The 21,927-nt window shown below is 44.5% G+C and overlaps 1 protein-coding gene across 4 annotated transcripts in view; it reads right to left on the bottom strand.

Annotated features, from left to right (window-relative positions):
• The window catches only part of ERCC6L2 (ERCC excision repair 6 like 2), a 1,058,011-nt gene that overhangs the window by 750,664 nt on the left and 285,420 nt on the right, over positions 1-21,927 (bottom strand). The gene's annotated exons all lie outside the window — the stretch shown is intronic.

A 21,927-nucleotide genomic window follows, 5' to 3' on the forward strand; every position in this document is an offset into this window, starting at 1 on the left:
GGTATGATGAAGTGTCTGTCAGATTTCACCTGGGAATTTTACACACATACACAAGAAAAATAAAATCTCTCTGTCGTCTCTGTTTTGAGGGCCTTAAAAAGGATGATCAATTAACAATCATCCTTCCTCTCTCTCTCCACTGCCCCTTAAGCCCACCTCATGTCCTGCTTCTGAGATAATATGTCTTAAAACAAGATATGGCAGCACGACTGTTAGGAAATCTGAAGCTCACTCACCACCAATCTTATTACTAGGCTACGCCCCTGGAAATAACCACCAAAATACAGGACCACTTGATACTTTCATACCACAATTGATGTTGGCAATTGTATCAAGAAGGCAGAGAACTGCTGCATTTCTAAATTGCGAGAAAATATTAATTCACTATTAGATTGTGATGCATGTCTGTGAGCTTAAGGTAATTCTACATATACATCTGATTTTTATGCCGCCACTTTTGTCAGCACTTTGTGGGCAAGGCATGAACGTAACAGAAGCTCTCACAGTGTGGGGGCTTCCATGGAACCTGGTGGCTGTCTGGTGCACAGTGCAGTGGCACAGAGAGCAGTGGTACAGAGTAGATTAGAGTGGCGTATAGTGGATTGGCATAGAGTGCAGGGGCATAGAGTGGAGTGGTACAGAGTAGAGTGCATTGGCATGGAGAGTACTGTTGCAGAGTGGCTTCAAGTGGAGTTGCGCACAGTAGAGTGGCCGACACTGGAGTAGTGTAGAATGCAGTGGTGTAGAGTGGTACTGAGTGCATTGGTTTACAGTACACTGGTGCAGAGTACAGTAAAGAGGCATAGCGTGAAGTGGTGAAGAGTGGTGTGGTGCAGAGTAGAGTACATTGCAGTGGCACAGAGTCCAGTGGTGTGGAGTGATGCAAAGTGGAGTGGTGCAGAGTGGAGTATGCATGGTGTGGCAGCACACTGCCATTACAGGCAACACATTACATTTTCAATTGAAATGACCATTACATTTGCACAGACATACAGTTTTAATAATAAAAATATACAGCGCACAAATAGAAAGGTGTGGAAATGGCATCACCGAGTGAATTGATTTCTTTGATCATAATAAAGCATTTGTTTCCAACATGCTTCATAATTAACACAAAATGTGCTTCATTTGTGCTTCCTTAATTCTGATATATTCTTAAATGTTGTTGTGTGCTAGAAAAAACCCTTTCCTATGCCCAGTATCTAGCAAGATTGTCACATAAATCCCCTCATTTCAAAGTCAGAGAAAGAAAAGTAAACACCAAGCTCCCATGGAAGACAGAGCCTGACGTCTGACCTCTGCTTTTGAATGCAGAGCAAATGTGACAAGATAAGAACAACATTTACAGCCCTGTTTACAGACAGGAGTACTCATAAAAGAATACAAGGAGAGGTCGTGTGAAAAGACTTTGCTCCTCGGGAGGGAGGAACTCGAGCTGGACAGCCTACAACAAATAAAACCAGCAAATAAAAAGCTAGGAAATGTAAGTTGCAAACCCACGGAAGCTGTCCCTAAGATGTCTTAAAAAAAAACAGACAGCTGCACTGTCTGATATGGTTTGGCCTAAAGAAAAAGTTACTTAGTTTCGGTAACACCTTACCTGACGCCTTACCTAGATGCGGATTCCTTACCTAAGAATTATCCCAGGCGTCAGACTGGATCCAGAAGATGTTTCATGAGCAGTACCTCAGCGCGTCAGTAGGTGGTGTCAAGCGGCTCTGCATGCGTCATCAGGGACACCCGCGCTAAAAGCGACATCACCAAACCCCTATGTACGCACCAACTATGTGCGCTGATGTCATCTTTTCATGACTTCCACACCAGAAGTGTGGAGGCACGAAGAATACTGACCACTGGTGTGGAAAACCTAGGGCCCTGAAAGGGTAATAGCCCTGTCCCTAGAAATCCATTCTCAAAGTGGGTAAGATGGGTGGGCTGGTAAGGAATCTGCAGCTAGATATAGTCTCTACCAGATAGGGCGTTACCCAAGGTAAGTAAATTCATCTGATAGAGACTTCGAGCTGCAGATTCCTTACCTTAAAATAGATACCCAAGCAATACCACCCCCGGATGTGGGTCTGCAGACCAATTTCAGACGAGGAAGTCCTGCAGGACCGAAATGGCAAGATGCCTATCACGATGGATCTGACTCTAGAGGTAGTAATGTTTTGTAAACGTGTGCAGGGAAGTCCAAGTTGCTGACTGGCAGCTATCCAGGACTGGAACTCTGCATGCTAATGCAGTGGTTGAGGCTTTGGCTCTAGCAGAATGGGTACTCAAGGCCTCAGGAGGTTGCTTCTTGGTCAATGCGTAGAAGACTTTAATGCAGAGCACAGCGCATCTGGAGATGGTCCTTTTCTGCATACCACAACCCTTTTTGGCTCCAACATACCCACAAAGAGTTGATCGTCCACCCAGAAGTCTCGCTTGCGGTCAAGGTGTAATGACAATGCTCGTTTGGAGTCCAGACAATGGAGACATTCCTCATCATTGAAGGTTGAGGTGGAGTGTAGAAATTAGGTAAGGTGATGGACTGACCTACATGAAACAGCGTGCCAAACTTTGAAAGCAAGGAGGCCTGCGTGCAAAGCCCCACTTTGTCTGGAGGAATGGATAAACAGGGCGGCTTGGATGATAAGGCCTGAAGCTCACTAACTTGTCGGGCGGAAGTTATAGCCATAAGGAAAGCCATTTTGATGGTTAGTAACCACAGTGAACAGTTGTAAAGTGTCTCAGAGAGAGCACACATTAAGAATGTGAGCACCAGATTCAAGTGAGGCATGATAAAAGAAGGGTGAAAAACATGTTTTAATGTTTCAAGAATCTATGTACAGTAGGAGATTTGAAAAGAGAGGGTTGGTTAGGCAATCACAGGAATGTGAAAATAGCAGAGAGATAACACTTGAAAATGCCCATAGCAGAGCCCTGCTGGGCAAGTGAGAATGAAGAGAAGAACCTGGAAAAGTGGGGCAGAAAGGGGATCAACATTTCTGTCAGAATACCAGTACAGTCTTGGTGAACAAAGGGCTGGCTGCCAAGATGACATCACAGACTTTGGGAGGAAGGCCAAGAGCTGTCAACTGCCACTGCTCAATCTCTACGCATGAAAGCAGAGACTGGACAGATTCAGATGGAGAATCTTCCCCTGCTGCTGTGAAAAAAGCCATCCCGAGGAGGCAGCCTGATCAGAGGATCAATTGCCATACTCTGTATCTCAGGATATCAGACTCTCTATGCCCAATTCGGCGCCACAAGGACAACTTGGCTCATTCCTTCTTGATCTTCTTGAGAACTGTGAGCAGGGGTATGGGCAGAAAGGCGTACAGGAGGCCTGAGTTCCACTCTAGACAAAAAACGTCATTGAGGGTGAACCGCCTTGGAAACTTCAGTGCGCAAAACTGCTGACATTGCACATTCTCGATGGAGGAAAACAGATCTAACCTAAGCTCTCCTGCTGAAACAGACTTTGCAACACCTCCGGTTGAAGATACCATTCATTGTCTGCTAAGCAGCTACGACTGAGTTTGTCTGCCCTGTTATTCAGAAAACCCATCAGGTGTTAACAAACCACGGAAATGCCCTGATGTTCTAATCATGTTCAGAGAGGCAGGGCTTTTGACAAAGGGTCCACAACCCCACCCTGCCCTGTTTGTTGCAGTACCATGAACACCTGCACCAGCCTTCCCTTAATGGAAGGTATGAAGATGCTAGTTGGATTGCCTGCAACTCCAGCATATTAATGTGGAGTCCAGCTTCCACCAGAGATCTATGATCTCCACCGCTCCCAGATGGTCGCCCTACTCCAGGAGGGACACAGCTGTCAGTACGTTCAGATCTGGTTGGGGAAGGGAGAGGGATCTGCCCCTGACCCAATTGCGGTTTGTTAGCCACCACTGCAGATCTTCTACCGTTCCTACTGAGATCTGTACAGTGTCGGAGAGATTTCGCTGATGGTGTGCACACTGGAACTTTGGGTCCCACTGCAGAGCCTGCCTATGCCAACATGCATTTGTTACAAGCAGGATGCAGGAGGCCATGAGTCCCAGCAGCCTCAGAGTCTGTCTCACCGAAACCCAGGATAGAGGCTCAAACATCGGTATCATAGCCTGAATATCCTGGACTCGCAGCTCGGGATTATAAACCTGAAACTGCACTGTGTCCGGAGCAGCTCCAATGAAAGGGAGTGCCTGAGAAGGAGTCAGGTATGATTTCGGCACGTTTATAGTCAACCCCAGTAAGTGCATGAGGTCCACCCTAGTCCGGAGTTGGGAGACGACAACCTGGGGTGAGCTCCACTTCAACAGCCAGTTGTTGAGATAAGGGAAGACTGACACCCCTGATCTCCGGAGCTGAACTGTAACCACCGCCACCACCTTTGTGAACACATGAGCGGCACAGGTCAGGCCACAGGGGAGCATGACAAACTGGAAATGCTTATGGACAACTGTGAACCACAGGTAACGCCTGTGGGCAAGCAGGATAGCAATGTGAAAATACACAGCCCAACGCTACCATCCAGTATTCTAGGTCCAAGGCAGGCAAAACCTGAGCCAATATGAGCATCTTGAATTTCTCCTTCTTGAGGAAGTGGTTGAGGAACAGCAGATCTAGGACAGGATGAAAGCAAACAAACAAAAATGATGGACGGAATGCAGAACCAATCAAACATTCACCCCCAGTTACAGATCTGGGTTTAATCCATCAATTCTTTTGCTCTCCATGCCACCCCAGTTTGGATCCAGCCATATGCAAATCAGTCTTGACCCTGTTCCTCATGTGAACAACCAAGCCCGAACTGCCAGGCCAGGTCCTCAGTAGTCTAGCAACAAGCATCCTGGAACTGGTTTCAGGGGGACACCAGTAATCAACCAGGTTAGCTTGAATCCAGTGGCATAGTGAACCCGGGACCCAGGTATGGGCATACCCTTCCCACTTGGGGCGACAAATGCAGTTCGGGCTGGACGGTTCCCCTGGGGAACAGGGTCAAGACTGATTTACATCTGTCTGGGTCCAAACTGGAATGGCATGGCAAGCAAAAAAAATGATGGATTAAACCCAGATCTGGGACTGGGGGTGAATGCTTGATTTGCTCTGCATTCCGTCCATCATCTGTTTTTGCATTTGTCGTCCCAAGTGGGAAGGGTATTCCCAGATGTGGGTCCCATGCTTGTTTCTGGTCCATGGAGGACCTGGCCTGGCAGTTCCCATGGGGAACAGGCTCAAGACATTTGCACATGGCTGGGTCCAAACTGGAATGGCATAGCAAGCAAAAAGAAAACTGATGGTTTAAACCCAGATCTGTGACTGGGGTGAATGTTTGATTTCCTCTGCATTCCGTCCATCATCTGTTGTTTTTGCATAGGATAGGATGAAGGCCTCTGCCTGTCTTTGGCATCTGAAAGTAGCGGGAATAACAACCATAAACTACTTCTGGAGTCAGGACCCTCTCTATAGCTCCCTCGGCCAAGGAAGGCACAACCTTCTTACGGAGAAGAAAAAGATGATCCTCCGTCAGCCTGTCTTGAGATAATGACACGGGGAGGGGTTGTCATGAAGAGAGGGAGTAGCCTCTTTGGACTATCTGCAAAACCCACCTTTCCAATGTTATGGACTGCCTGTGGAGCAGATAACAGCATATCCTGGTGCCAACTGGATGCCCGTGATGATATAAGGGCAGATTAGGGGGGTTTGGATGCTACAGGGGGTGGGGGCATGGAGTGACCCAACCTCTGGCTGCCTGATCCACGAGGCCTGTGGCTATTGCACTCTTGGCCCCACAGTGGCTGTGGAGCATGCGCTGAACAGTAGCTTTGTGGGTATTGGTGCGGCTGGCAGCCTCTTCCATAGCCACAAAAGGTATGAAAAGTGGACTGTAGGTGGTGCAGGCCAGAAGATAAGCCCAAGGAACAAACTGTAGCCTGACTGTTCTTAAAAAGTCTGATCGTCAAGTATGCTTTGTCTCCAAAGAGAGTGGAGCCATCGAAGGGCATGTCCGTTAAAGAAGACGTGACATCCCCAGAAAAGCCAGTGGTACAAAGCCAGGCGTGGCGCTTAGTGGCCACTGTCGCCAAAACCGCTCTGCCCAGTGAGTCAGCTGTGACAAGTCCACATCATTGTGAACTTTGCTGCCTCTCTTCCATCTACTACAGCTTGAGAGCACTCAGCCCAGACCTCTTCCATAGGCAGCACTTCGGCAACCATATCCCAGAGAGCATGGTAGTAGCGGCCCAAAAGGCATACAGTGTTCATGGACCGCAATGCCAGGCTGGCGGAAGAAAACATCTGCTTCCCAAGTTTCTCCAGCCTCTTGGACTCGTTATCTGGTGGAGCATTAGGGAACGCTCCAGGGTGGACATGGGAGGTGGAAACCTGGACCAGTAAATTCTCAGGGGTGGGGCGTTGAATGAGAATGAATGAGAAAACTTGGGTCCTCCTGGGGCGGGGCATTGGCGACGGCCAATTGTGCTATTCACACACCATATGTTGGGTTTGGACTAGGTACACGAAAGGACAAGTGTGAGGGTCTCATTAAATGGGAGGAGTGGTTCAGATGGGGAGGCTCCCGGGTGAAGCACCTCTGTCAAAATGTTGGTCTTGACCAACCACTGAGGGCAACTAAAGGGGGAGGACCTCGGCATCCTTCCACACAACCATTGCGAAAGAAGCTCCCTCCCCCTTAGCCATAGTAGGAGGAGAAAGTATGCAACCTTCTGGGGAGGTATCCAGGCCATATTAGCTTCACACAGTTCCTCACACCAGTTCATATCTTGTTCAAAATGCTGGACTTCTTCAGGTTCAGTGACCCTTTCCCCATCGGCATCATGACGGGTCGAGGTGGAATGACCAGTGTTGGTCCAGATCCAGAAGTGGATCCTTGGGGCTCCACTGATGTTTTTTCTTATCTTTCAATAAACTGCCTGATAGGGTAAAGGACAACACAGTGACTTAAATTGTCGCAGCTTGTTCATGGGTAACCCAAGCTCTCATATAATATGAATTGCACACATAAGTAAAATAAAATGCAAATAAATGACCTTTACACACCTTATATGATACAGCTCTCAGAGCACAGCCGTCCGATTCAAAGCGTGAATTTTAAAATATATAATGTAACTGCACTTGACACCACTGAGATTGCTTAGTGTAGAAGTTTAATTAGTCACATTTTAGGATTTGTTCCTGGCACATTTGGAAGAACTGTGTGTTCACATATGCAAGCATGCACACACAATCCCATGCCATTTTCTAGATCTACTTCTAGATTTTAGGCCAACATCACTCGCCATTTTGGTACTCATAGTTTTTTGTTTACCTTGCTAAAAGTGGGATTAGAAATCTCTGTTTGCACACTCCTTTTGGGTAAAAAAAACAGCTCTGGCTTAAGATATCACATGTGACATGGTGCCACCTGTGCACATCTATCCCTTCACACTTCACTTCATACTAGTATTGTACCTGTGTTGGTGAGATGTCCTTGCACGGCTAATGCCCACAGTAGAGCTTTCGAGTGAAGGTGACTCTTGCTACTCCTTCCGCATTGTGTTGCATCTGTCCAAAAAAACTTCTGCAGCTGCTCCCTATAGTTTCAAACTTGCAGAGCTCCTGCTAATGCTGGACCTATGTTTTTAGGAAGCCACCACTGCTTACTATAATGTACCTGTTAGTAGAGTGATTTTCACAGCTTGTGTGAATGACTGCACAGCTGCTGCATGTACTGTGTCTGTTTTGCAACAGGGGATCTTGCATTGCAGCTTAGTGTGAAGTTCCTGTGCAAAGGAAGCTTGTACTTGTAATGCCTGTGCTATACCCCTAATTGCTTCTCTTTGGGAGGGGGTGGGAGCTTGGAATGTTTCTGGCTGCATGGTTCTGTTGTGGGTGTGTGACTAAACCTTTCACTCCTTGCTCTTTGAGAGGCTTTCTTTGTTAGGGTTGAGCGCACAAGCTCTCCGTCCCTGTTGTAATCCCTCTTTGGGCTTTTAACCACGCCCATGTCACGCCTGCCACTTTCATTGGTTCATGGGCTTGTTTTTTAGAATCCGCTTGCTGTCATTAGTGAAAGGCATGCATACGTCATGCCTTTTCCGGTGTTTAGCACTGGTAAACTACTGAAAACATATGAGGCTCTGTGTTTTCAGCCTGGTTTCTGCACTACATTATCATTTTTTTTTTCCACGCAGGGCGATCGCGCTCGTTTTTGTTTCTTTCAATTATGTGGCAAGAAAAGTCCAGTTAGGAGTTTACAACGCTAATAGCTCTAACTCGAGCAAATGCGAGACCCGTTGCATTGCAAATGTTTGTTTTTACTTTTGCTGGTGCATACTGTTGCAAGTAATAAAGGGAATCCTGTACTTGCCTGCTGTTACCATAGCACTTGGGCAGAAGGTGATAAGCAACGTAGGTAAGAAACAGGCCCTAGCAAGCTAATCGAGAAAGACAAAAAAATATATAGGAGCATAATCCACCAAAGGAAACGGAATACGAATACGGTGGTGGAAAAGGTAGAAAAGAAGAAAAAAGTGAGAGTGGAAAGGGAAAATAAGGGAAAGTACAAGAGGGTGCGCATGAGTGGAATGGAAAGATCTAGAATGAGACAGGAAGCTAGAGGGCAAAAGAACAAAAAAGATTTTATAGCAAAAGGAAAGAAATATAATTCAGGGCAGGTAGCAAGAAATTCAAAATGGGGTACAAACAGCAAGAAAGAATTGCGATGTAGAGTTAGAGCTGAAGGTAAGCAGCACACTGGAAAAGAGTAAACTAATGAGAGATGGATGCGCTGAGAAACCCATGAGAAACATAGGAGGAAGTAAGACTGTTGATGATAGATGCAAGGAAATGAGAAGGGAGTACGGGATGGTAGGAAACATGGGACAGGTATGATTATGAGGAAAAACTAGTGTGTCAGTGAAGCTGGAAGAGATCAATGTAATACTGGTGGAGTTACAAGGGGAATTGGGAGAGGGAAGAGAACATGATGGGGAGAAATGACAAGGAAAGATAGAAATAAAAATGGCAGAAGATGATAGCAGTGCAAATGAAAGGGAGGCTTAAAAATGTTGCTGAGGGCTTGATGCTGTGAAATAATGAGAAATAGTGGGATAGGGGTTAAGGAGAAAAGTTATGAAATAATGAGAGCTAGAAATGCGAGGTAGAGTCAGAAGAATGGAATCGATAATATGAGCAATAGGGACGGTCACAAGGGGTTTAGGTGTATTGTCAATTCACTTTTCAGCAGCACAAAGGCAATGCCTTAGTTCACAGTCGTGTTTGATATGCTCATAACTCTATGTCTAGGGCCAGAGATTCTCTTATCGCCACCAAGATTTTATCCTTTTCAATTATTTGTAACTATTTGCTTCACTCCTGCCAGAATATTCAGCCTGGTTACATTCGTGCGAAATAGAAGACAGAGATAATAATCATAGTTGAAATTTACTTTGAGAGGCCATGCAAGATTAGAAAATTATCACAACAGGAAGGTATGGGACTCTATCCACCTCTCCAAAAATACATGTAATGCTTGTTTAAATAGTACATATAAATAGAAATGGGATGTTTATAGTAGTTACTTGTAATTCTAGCTGCTTGTGTGTTTGGTTGTAAGCTATTTAGCTGGGTCACTTTGCCCTAGTTTTGATCCAGTGGTGCTTAAGAGGCAATAAGGTAGTTTGCTTTGAAATGCTGACACCACAAGATGTGTAGAGGTACCATCCTACAGTAACTAGCTGTGAAACCTTGAGCCAGTTGGCTAGGTATGATTAGGAACCCAAACATATTTCAGTAATGCTATTACTTTGAGCATTGCTTCCTTTATTGGGTCAATACACTAAAGGTGTGGGGTGTAACTGGAAGGAACTAGACTATTAGACCCTGTTCAAGGGGTGCTAGTTAGGCGCGTATTTTCCAGGTAGAAATAGGTGAAAGGAGTGGCTGTGTCTTTTGAGGGAGTTCCCTTTTGCAGACTAGGTGGTCTCACACACATTAGAGTGTCATGCTTCATCATTTGACCACCTAGCCCCACCCAGGTAAGAGGATACTACCTGGGCAGACTCAACCTCGTTGTTAAAAGAACTGCTGAGGGAGTGCTGAAATTAAATCTGGCTGGATATTACAGTGATCCAGATAAGGAATTGGTAAATAAAATTACCTTACAAATCACCTGTTTAGATTGGAGATGATTTAATATAGGTGTTTGTAGGTAAGAGTAAAAACTGTGGTAAGGACTCTGTTGAGAATGATGATTCACGGAGTCTAAAAATGATGGACCAACATGTTTCTGCCCACACTAAGAGCTGGAAAGTCTGGGGCATTCGTCAGGGTCGGGGATCCCTATAAGAAAAAGAGCATGAAAGCATGCTTGAAAGGTAAAGTGAATAAATTACAGGCCTACCTGAACATTTTGTTCTATGGGGGGAAGCCCTGCGAGATAAGGCGGATTGCCTCTGGTCTGGAAGGTAACGGAGGGGGTGGGTGCCCCTTATAGTCACACTCACTCCAAAGGGTACATCTGGTGTGAGCACCTATGGTCCGTTTTCCAGCCGCTCAAAGCTTTATTGAGTCAAATCCCTCACAGACTATTGGACACTTAGAGAATTATGTTTTTCACAGCATTCACATCACATACATACACACAGTTGAGCAGTGTACAAACATCTTGAGGTACTCTGGCATATTACTATTGTATGTATACATTTGTCTTGAAGGAAACAAAATAATTCCAGATTTGGTACTATTATATTAGAATATCAGAAATTCTGAAGATGTTTTATTAACTTGCACACATATTTTTATGGTCTAATAATCTGAATGAGATCAGAGACAGAGTGGCAAGACCTGTACCTTCTGTGGCACAGGTATCAGTCTTTTGTTCATCTGGTGCTGGCGTTTTTAATCACACACATTTCTTTTAAAGGCACAAGTATGATTTTTTTGATACAGAGAACTATTGCTTCTGGGTATCCTGAAATACCCCCAAATATTAGAATGTGTCCTTAACACTCCTTCATACCAGTCTGCACATTAAGCACTAGCTAGTTCATTTATAGGTTTCGCCCACAAACCACTCAAAAACTCGGTGCGTACCTCTTTCATATATAAGAGTGAGCACGTTTGCAAATATGAAGAATACAAATAAAACATCTAGTGCAAAATTAAACAAATCAAAAACCTATTAGGTATTTCTTGCAAACAGATATCAGAAACAGTTCAATATAAGTCAGTTTAAAATTAAAAAAAAAAGCGGCTGGAGTATCTCGAAATGTGTAGAAACATACAGAAAGATACTAGGCTTTCTCTAAGGAGCATAAAAAAAGAACTTATCTTCGCTTGTCATTGTAAGCATTAAGATAGAGCAGAAGAAAAAAAAGGAGCATTACATTTTTGTTGCTTTTAACAGTTGCTTCAATTATGTTCCGTTATCTGACCTGCCGCTCACATAGCCTGCTGGCTCTGCCAGCAGGCATTGTGATGTCAGAACTCGACAATCTTATAACAGTTGAGTTTTGTTGTCTATTTTTTTTATTATATGACTCACTAGTGAGTGTGTCACTAGTCACCGATTATATAAGGATTAAGTACCTCCTGCTGTACATCATAAGGACACTAGAATTCATGGAGGAGTTCCATAAACATGTAGAGGAATAACGCTGAAGGCCGAGTTCCTTTATACGGTTATGGAACTCAGACTTGGCATGCAATATCCTTATCATGCATGCGGGTGGGGGCAGAACTGTATTGCATATAATACATGGTGACACCACTGTCACCTTTCCCACAAACCACTTAAAACCTTGGTGCGTAGCTCTTTTATATAAAAGAGCGAGCATGTTTGCAAACATGAAGAATACAAATAGAATTAAAAATAGAACTTCTTGTACAAAATTAAACACATCAAGAACCTGTTAGATATCTGCGGCAAACAGATACTTGAAACAATTCAAGTCAGCTTTAAAAAAAAAAAATCTGCAGTAGCTCAGAAAGTGTAGCAATATACAGAAAGATTCTAGCTTTTCCCTACCTACGGAGTGCGAAAAAATAAACATTCTCTCTGCTTATCACTGTAAGCTATTAAAATAGGGAGAAGAAAGAAAAGTAACGTTCTGTTTGTTGCTTTTAACAGCTGGTTTAATTATACTCTGTGACCTGACCTGCCTTTCACCTCGGCTGCTGGGTGTGGCAGCAGGCATGGTGATGTCAGAACTCAACTGTAATAACCTTATAACAGTCAAGTCCTAACGTCTATTCTTTATAATTGGCGATTTTGTGCATCACAAGTCACTGATTATAAAGAAATTAGTCACTGCCGTTTACACAGGGATTACAGAATCCCACGTATTACAAAATCCATTTATTATAAAGGTATATCTCATCCAAAATCAGAGTATATTTTTCTATACCAGTGGATCACTGGTGCAACCACACTAGGTAAACACTACAGGTTTTCACATGAGCAAATCTCATGCATATTTGCTTGTGCTCAAACGCAGTTCACAAATATTTTCTAACAGTATCATTTCATGGCCTACTTCTGTAAATTCTTGGGAATTAATGAAAGCCTTAAATCTGCACTAAAGCAAGGAAATTCAACATGGATGCACTTTTGTGACTTTCTTTAAGAATTGGGCACCTAATTAGGTCTGGTGTTAACCAAGGCCTTTTGTTTTATTATAGTTCTATCTCTCGCTCTATCTATTACCGTGAGTGACAGCAACTTTGCTTGATCACAAACAGCATATCGGCACACAACGTTTTGTTCAGTGCTAAGAACTACTGAAGCGTGGAGTGCTTTATGAGACCAAAAAGAGCTCTACTTTTTGTTAATGTTTTTTATAGTGGTGAGGGACCAGCAGCTCCCACAAAAATGACGTTTTACAAAAACCATTTCAAAACAAGGCACTCATTGACAAAACCAAAAGGTTGATCACCAATGTCAGACCTATAGTCTTTGTCAATGCTTGTTTATTTTCATGTTCCCCATAATCTTGTAGAAATTGGTTACACTGATTTTCCATTATGAATATTTTTTGAAACTCTAGCAGGCATTAACACATTTTACTAAATGATGCTTCGAAGAAATGGTACCTATAATTTCACAGTAGTTTAGCAAAACGTTTTTTTTCCAAGTTGCACTTTTTGTGTGAACATTTTATTTGAAAACAAAGAATCATTTATCTTGCTTTCAAGCTTCTGCAAATATTTGCATCTAATCAGAGAGCATTTTGGGGAGCATTATATATAGCCCTTTATTGTTAAACTTTGCAAACGTATGAACACGTTTGGATACTGGAACCACTGTCAGTAGTGCAGTTCGACCTTAGAACATGTCCTTAGAGCGCTCATCCTAACCATAAAGGCTTTTTGTTAATGAATCATAAATACAAGTACATCACTAACATAGAGACATCAATATTACCTTAACTGTAGACAATTTCTTTCTCTGATCAATAATGTGGTACTGTAAACTGGGAGCCAAAGGGTTTGTGCTGGAGGGCGTTGGGCCTACATGCCCCAAGGACAAAATAAACATTATAACTTGTTGTCCTTGACCCCAAACAATATGTCCTGGGTGTCAGGCTATAGGAATTCCACACCCTTGCAAAAGGCATGGTATAAAACTGTGCTTTCAGTATTGCTAGTCGCAATCGATGTTTATCAAATTTCCTCAGGTAACCTTTCAATCAATGGTGAAAACCAGTTGAGCTGTCTTTCCTGAAAAACAGAATTAGGAAGTCCTTCAATGTGTGGGCACATGGCATTTCTATAGCCAGATTTACAGATCCTCAGAATCATTGCACTGGCCTTTCTATAGGTTGGTACCAACAACCTCCTATCTGTGTTCTTTTACGCCACGGCTGTTCCCGTGTGCCCTGGACAAGACCAGCTTGTCCTGCACCCAGCCCACAGGGGGAGCGCTAGCGCCCCCCGTGGGCCCCCCAGCCACACCCCTCCGTCAGGGATGAAAGGTGAATCGCTTCCCCTTTCACCCCCCCACCCGCAGTGCCGTCTGATGACGGCAGAGCGCATATCATCACCTCAGCTATTATTATTAGGCCGATCTGCCCCCGCGGGGGGGCCAGAAAACCACTGGACACCAGGGATCATTTTTTTTGGTTTATTTTTATTTTTTTATGTGTGGGGAGTGACCCCTTAGCCATTTCTGCCCCCAGGGGTATGGGGGGGGGGGGGCAGAAACCACAAGACACCAGAGATTTATTTTTATTTTTATACTAACGCATAAGGGGAGCGGCCCCTTTGCCAAGGGCCACTCCCGGGGGGGGGGGGGGGGGGGGGGGGGCAAAATATTTTTAGGCCTTTTCTGCCCCCCCGGAGGCAGATCAGCCTAATATAATTAGGCAGATCTTCCCCGGGGGGGGGCAGAATCCTCTAGACACTAGGGATATATATATATTTTTACTTACTTTATGTATTGAGAGCGACCCCTTAGACAAGGGTCACTCCCCTGGGGAGCAATTTGTATTTAGGCTATTTCTGCCCCCCTTGGGGGCAGATCGGGCTATTTTTGTTAGGACAATCTGCCCCCATGGGGAGCAGAACCCTCCAGACACCATGGATTGGTGTGTGTGTTTTGTTTGGGCGGGACAGCCCCTTGGGCAAGGGTCGCTCCCCATGGGGGCACATTACTGTTGGCCATAACTGCACCCCTTGGGGGCAGATTGGCCTATTTTTGGAAGGCTCAACTGCCCCCAATGTGGGCAGAAAGCCCACCAGGGAAGATTTTTTTTTTTTTTCAAAATAAGAGGTTGGGGGTATGGCCATAACCCCACCCCAAATAAATGGGGCCAAAGTTGTTCTGCCCACCAGTGGGCAGATTGGGCAATTACCCCCGATCCACACCCCAGGGGGACAGAAAGTCTACTAGATGCCAGGGAATAAAAAAAAAAAAAAAGAAAATAGTGGGGTGGTGGCTACCAACCAGTATGAGCCTGGTTATGCCCCCACCCGAACTGAAGGGGCAAACAGTCTTTCAGCTCTCCCCCGCACACTAAAACATCTTGTCCCATGGCAAGCAAGAGGACATTTGATTATTTTTGGGCTTTGTTTTACATTTGGGTCATGAGAGCTTGGTAACTCTCAAAATCGTCCCACATGGAATGGTGAGGGCTGCACCTTTTTTTACTTTGGGACGCTGCCATGTAGAAAAATCCACTAGACCTAGACACATCTGAAAACTAAATGTCTAGTTGATTCCAGGGTGGTGTGCTTCACATGCACCCCGCACCATTTCCTTACCCACAATGCCCTGCAAACCTGCAACTTTGCTGGAAAGCACACATTTTTCCCACATTTTTGTGATGGAACCTTCCGGAATCTGCAGGAATCCACAAAATTCCTACCACCCAGCATTGTCTCATCTATAGCGATAGAAATTCTGCTGCACTTGTCAGCCTAAAAATGTTATTTTTTTTTTCAAACTGCCCTTTTGGACCCACTTTGGTTCCCCCTCAATTTCGACATGTTTTTGGTTCTTCCCTGTCACAAGCACTTGGCCCACCTACGCAAGTGAGCTATAATTTTTATCGGGATACTGAGGGGTACGTTAAGTGGTAGGAAATGTGTCCCGGTGTGGTGATCCCACACAGAATTGTGGAAAAAATTTGATTGTTTAGCTAAATCTGAGGTTTGTTGAGGATTCTGGGTAAGAAAACACTAGGGGATCAACGCAAGTCACACCTCCCTGGACTCCCTCGGGTGTCTAGTTTTCAGAAATGCCTGGGTTTCGTAGGGTTCCCTAGATGGCTGCTGAGCCCAAGACCAAAAACGCAGGTGTCCCCTGTGCTCCCCCACAAAAACAGGTAGTTTTGTATTTGATAATTTTGATGTGTCCAGATAGTGTTTTGGGGCATTTCCTGTTGCGAGCGCAAGGCCTACCCAGACAAGTGAGGTACCATTTTTATCGGGAGACTTGGGGGAACGCTGGGTGGAAGGAAATTTGTGGCTCCTCTCAGATTCCAGAACTTTCTCTCACCGAAATGTGAGGAAAAAGTGTTTTTTGTTAGCCAAATTTTGAGGTTTTCAAAGGATTCTGGGTAACAGAACCTGGTGAGAGCCCCACAAGTCACCCCATCTTGGATTTCCCTGGGTCTCTAGTTTTAAAAAATGCACAGGTTTGGTAGGGTTCCCTAGTGCCAGCTGAGCTAGAGGCCAAAATCCACAGGTAGGCACTTTGCAAAAAACACCTCTGTTTTCTGTGGAAAAATGTAATGTGTCCATGTTTTGTTAGCAAGTGGTTCCTTCCAAACAACAGTGGCCATGGCATCAGGGCTGTCTCAGCCAATGTTCTCCAACAGCATTTCCTGTCGCGGGCACTAGGCCTACCCACACAAGTGAGGTACCATTTTTATCGGGAGACTTGGGGGAACATAGAATAGCAAAACAAGTGTTATTGTCCCTTGTCTTGCTCTACATTTTTTCCTTCCAAATATAAGACTGTGTGTAAAAAAGACGTCTATTTGAGAAATGCCCTGTAATTCACATGCTAGTATGGGCACCCCAGAATTCAGAGATGTGCAAATAACCACTGCTCCTCAACACCTTATCTTGTGCCCATTTTGGAAATACAAAGGTTTTCTTGATACCTATTTTTCACTCTTTATATTTCAGCAAATGAATTGCTGTAACCCGGTATAGAATGAAAACCCACTGCAAGGTGAGTTCATTTATTGGCTCTGGGTACCCAGGGTTCTTGATGCACCTACAAGCCCTACATATCCCCGCAACTAGAAGAGTCCAGCAGACGTAACAGTATATTGCTTTAAAAAATATGACATTGCAGGAAAAAGTTACAGAGTAAAACGTAGAGAACAATGGCTGTTTTTTTCACCTCAATTTCAATATTTTTTTATTTCAGTTGTTATTTTCTGTAGGAAACCCTTGTAGGATCTACACAAATGACCCATTGCTGAATTCAGAATTTTGTTTACTTTTCAGAAATGTTTAGGTTTCTGGGATCCAGCATTGGTTTCACACCCATTTCCGTCACTGACTGGAAGCAGGCTAAAAGCACAAAAAAACGTAAAAATGGGGTACGTACCAGTAAAATGACAAAATTGTGTTGAAAAATTGGGTTTTCTGATTCAAGTCTGCCTGCTCCTGAAAGCTGGGGAAGCCAGTTTCAGGGAAACAACCACAAGCCTTCTTCTGCAGCCCTTTTTTCCCATTGTTATGAAAAAAACGAATTTTTCACTGTATTTTGGCTAATTTCTTGGTCTCCTTCAAGGGAACCCACAAAGTCTGGGTACCTCTAGAATCCCTAGGATGTTGGAAAAAAAGGATGCAAATTTGGCGTGGGTAGGTTTTGTGGACAAAAAGTTTTGAGGGCCTAAGCGAGCCCTGCCCCAAATAACCAAAAAAAGGCCTAACCCCTGAGGGGGGGAAAAGGCCTGGCAGTGAAGGGGTTAAGAATTAATCTTTTATGCTGGTGGCTGTAAAGACACGAAGCAAGTGTTAACCAAAGATTATTCAGATGCAACACAGCCATTAGCTTCCATCTGCAGACGCAACTGTCCCAATCTAGACTAACATTCCAACATATTTTAGCTGGCAAGTTAAAAAGAACATGGAAATCTAGAAAAAGAACTTTACTATATCAGTAAACCCCAAGAATACCCCTTCCTTGAAATGAATACTATTTACTATACAATAATAAAATATAAAACAAAAATAATACCATAGTTACATATTCACTGAAAAAGGTTAAAGTGATAGGCATAATTAGGTATTCATAAAAGCCTTAGCAATTGACTGAAAAAACAAGGGTTAAAGTGATGTTATAATTAGGTGACAATGTCAGTTGCAACACATAATATTTTAAACTAAAAAAAAAAACACTGCTATTCACCAGTTCTAGTTAACTGAAGTAACTAGAACTTGTGCCCCTTACCATGCACAGTACTGTCATAAGTGATTCCAGAAGTCCATGATGTTATAAATGTATTATATTTATGAGTAGCTAGGTCCGTAACCAACTACTAATCAGGTTTTTGCTGTTCGACTCATTAGTACATAAGTTGGTTTGCAGAAACAGAATGGATCCAGTAATGTTTTTTTTTATTTTTTTTTATTGACAATTCAACAGCCATCCGAGACTTATCAATACTCTAATTCAGCAACAAACTATAAATATAGCAAAGCAATTAACCATTAGAACAGTTGATCTCAGCTGAACAAAAAACTAAAAAAGACTTAAAAGATATCTAAAAAAAATCCTAAAGTGCCTTCATTTCAATATCCTGATCAGATAACAGCTGTCACAGGTATTCATTGTCTTAGCAACAAACCATAGTGAAGTGTCATCATGCCATTCATTTAGCTAATAAAGTGCCAGTGCATACTTGTCTATAATTAGAGCAGTCACACCACCAAACCCAGCCATTATATCCAGAATACCCTATTCATATAGCAGCTGCCACATGTATAACTACTTATTCTCTTAGCAGCAAACCATAGTAAAGTGTTTTCATGCCATTAACAGATTGTAAGGTGCAAACGCATATCCTGTAATCAAAGTAGCCACCCCATCAAACCTAGCCATTATATCAACTTCAAAACACAGAATAGTGGAGCAACAAGCCAGTAACGCTCCCTTGGTGAAATCGCTATATCAGTAAACAGAATTGACAAGGGGCTTTAGCCCACCCCCAGCCCCAGAATTGTCTTATACCAATAGTGAGGTGCAAATACACAAAGAGGTAAAAACGCGAATGTAAACAATGATCATATGAACTCAAACATCTTGCATATGGTGATACCAAGACGGCTCAAATAGTAAGTCGTTTTCACTGTCTTTGCAAAGTCATCTTGGGCCTACAAAACCCACCCAGCAAGAACTCAAAGGGCCTGTAGTAACGCAGCGGATGGGCTGGTCCCCAATGTTCCAAAAATCTCCATGAACCAACTCCCCTGCCTCCCCCTTCCTCCCAAAAAATCAGGCCCTCTTTTAATCCCCCGACTCGACTTCCATATGTCTTCTCAAATGTTTTGGTCCTAAGCATTTTATTCACCCACTCCTAAAATGATGGATCCCTAGATGATCTCCAATTCTGGAGGATCAGAGACCGAGCAACTACTGAGGCACTAGAAACAAATACCAAGCCCCATTTATCCAAGCCCGACCTCTGATCCTTACTAACTAGGCCAAAGAGTGCCTGTTCTGGTTTCAGGGTCAATTTAGTCCAGAGTGCAATGCTGAGAGCAGCAAAACCCTTTGCAAGAACTGCTCCAGCCTCTGACAAGTAAAAAAAAACATGCAACCAACCCCCAATACCTACTTGTTGACAATGAAAACACTGATGCTCTACCAACGGAAACCTTCTATGAAGGACCTCAGGAGTATGAGCCATCCAAAGACATAAGAAGGAGATTCTTTTAACATTAGCAGCCCTTAATACTTTATGACCTACCACTGAAATGGAATTCCATTCAGTCTCCGAAATAATGCATTGTGTCGAGAGCCTTAGTTTCTCTACAAAACAATATAAATGGTGCCTCTCTGCTTGTCCACGGAGTATTCTGTACCAATTACTCACTCCCCATAACTTTCAACCTCACACGTGATTGTACATAGGGTGGGGATCGGATCTAGAATTGGGGTGAGGATTTTCAAGTAGCAGGAGATCTGCTGAAACCCCAAATAAAACTGCTTACAGGCATCTTCACATCGGGTCTGTACTTCCTGCCATATGATGCACAACACATGAACATGAACATCCTTGGTATTCCAAAACGTTGCCCGACTCTGTGGTACTGACAGCCCTACACAATGCCTCCTATGATACTTTTAGATCAACAGAATAATTGGAAACGAGTACACATCTCTTACATCCCCTTGTATCTGGTTTTCTTGGATGGCTTGGCTGTTTTAATAAACAGTGACAGCTCAGTCCCCGCCTCCTAAATCATTTTATTCATAAAAACAGATCAACCATACTATCACAATCTACTGACCTGGCTCGAAAATCCAGGAGGGTGACGTCATAATATGACTGCATATGAGGTAGCACCAAACCACTTTAATTGGTATCAGTAAACCCTAGAGGCTTTCTTGTTCTAGACAAAGGCCCTCATTACAACCTTGGCGGTAAATGGCACCTACCACCATGCTGACGGCCGCCAAGATACTGTGACCGCGGCGGTATACTGCTAAGGGTATTATGACCCAAACAGAGAAATCCGCCACTATACAGACAACCTCACAAGTCCGCCACACCAAAGGTCAGTGATAAACTGGCGATAGCAAAAACCCACACCGTTACGCCAACAGGAATACGCCCACAGTATCACGACCCACGAATCACTGCAGCGGTCCTTCAACTGCGGTAAACCATTGGTGGTACACACCACCGCACTCAAAATACACACACACTTACAAAACTACACCACATTGGACAATTCAAACTACACACACCTGACACACATACACACACCACACACACAAACTCACACCACTATAAAACACACACCCACATTACCCTCAACCCTTTCAATGAAAAAAAAGATAGCCAACAGAGAGAGACACAAGCCAGGAGCACCTACACAATCTGAGCCACAGAACACCATCACCCATACACCATCCACGCACCTCACAACACACACCCCAACACAGCACCCAACAGATCACCCCACACATCCTCACACATATCACTCACACCACATCCATGGAATTCCAAAGACACCCCAGGTTTTCCGAGGAGAAGCTAAGGGTCATGGTGGACGAAATCATCCGGGTAGAGCCATAGCTATTCGGATCACAGGTGCAGCAGACGTCCCTTGCTAGGAAGATAGAGCTATGGCGGAGAATGGTGGACAGGGTCAACGCCGTGGGACAGCACCCCAGAACAAGGGATGACATAAGGAAGAGGTGGAACAACCTACAGGGGAAGGTGCATTCCATGGCTGCAAGACACCAGGTAGCAGTACAGAGGACTGGTGGTGAACCCCGACAACTAACAACATGGGAGGAGCAATTCTTGGCGATCTTGCATCCTGAGTGCCTCGCAGGAGTAGCAGGAGGACTGGGCTCTGGTAAGTCAAATCTTTACTACTATCACCCTCACCCTACCTGAATGCCATCACAAACTCCTACCGCTATCCTCACCCCCATCACTCCACCACCTCACATATACCCCACTATCACAATCCACCCATCCCATTACCAAGCCCTGCATGCCACACCAATCCATGGACCCCCATCACAGACCTGCATGGACACCGATCACCACAGCATGCACATTAGAGGGAATCACCTAGCCCACAAAATCAACACTCACACAAGGCAAAGCTGACAGGGAAATCACAATCATACAGGGAAACACACCCATGCACAAGATGGCACAGGCAGATACAATAACACTACATTTGCATCCCCACAGGACCCCTACTCAACGTCACTGGAGAGGAGTTGCCACCAACATCCTGTCCCCCCCGAGGATGACAGCAGCTCTGCACGCCTGGATCACAATGACCAAGCTGGCCCATCAGGGACCTCTGGACAGTCGGTTACCCTGTCACAGACAACCACAGAGCCACCCCCCTCAGGAAACAACAGCACAGCACCCACCCAGCGGGACCATGCCACTGTCCCCAGGACACATCAATCAGAAGTGTGTCCACCACTTCAGGGACCCCAGGCAACCCCACAAACACAGGACGATCAGGGACCTGGGGTCAGTGGCAGTGGGCACACGGTTCAGGGGACAGAAGCACAGGACAACAGGGAAGCTGGGAGGGCTGCTGTACAACAGGGGGAGGACACAAATGCTACATGGGTACCATCAATGGCACCAATGATGTTGGGGATATGTCCCAGGGCATAGAAGTCAGCTTTCACCGTGGCCAAATCCTCCACCTGTGGGAATACAATGTAGCTGCGCATGTGTTTCAGCAGGGCAGACAACACTCTGGTCAACACGTTGG

This window comes from Pleurodeles waltl, chromosome 1_1, assembly GCF_031143425.1.
Source record: "Pleurodeles waltl isolate 20211129_DDA chromosome 1_1, aPleWal1.hap1.20221129, whole genome shotgun sequence".
NCBI classification, from domain to species: Eukaryota; Metazoa; Chordata; class Amphibia; order Caudata; family Salamandridae; genus Pleurodeles; species Pleurodeles waltl.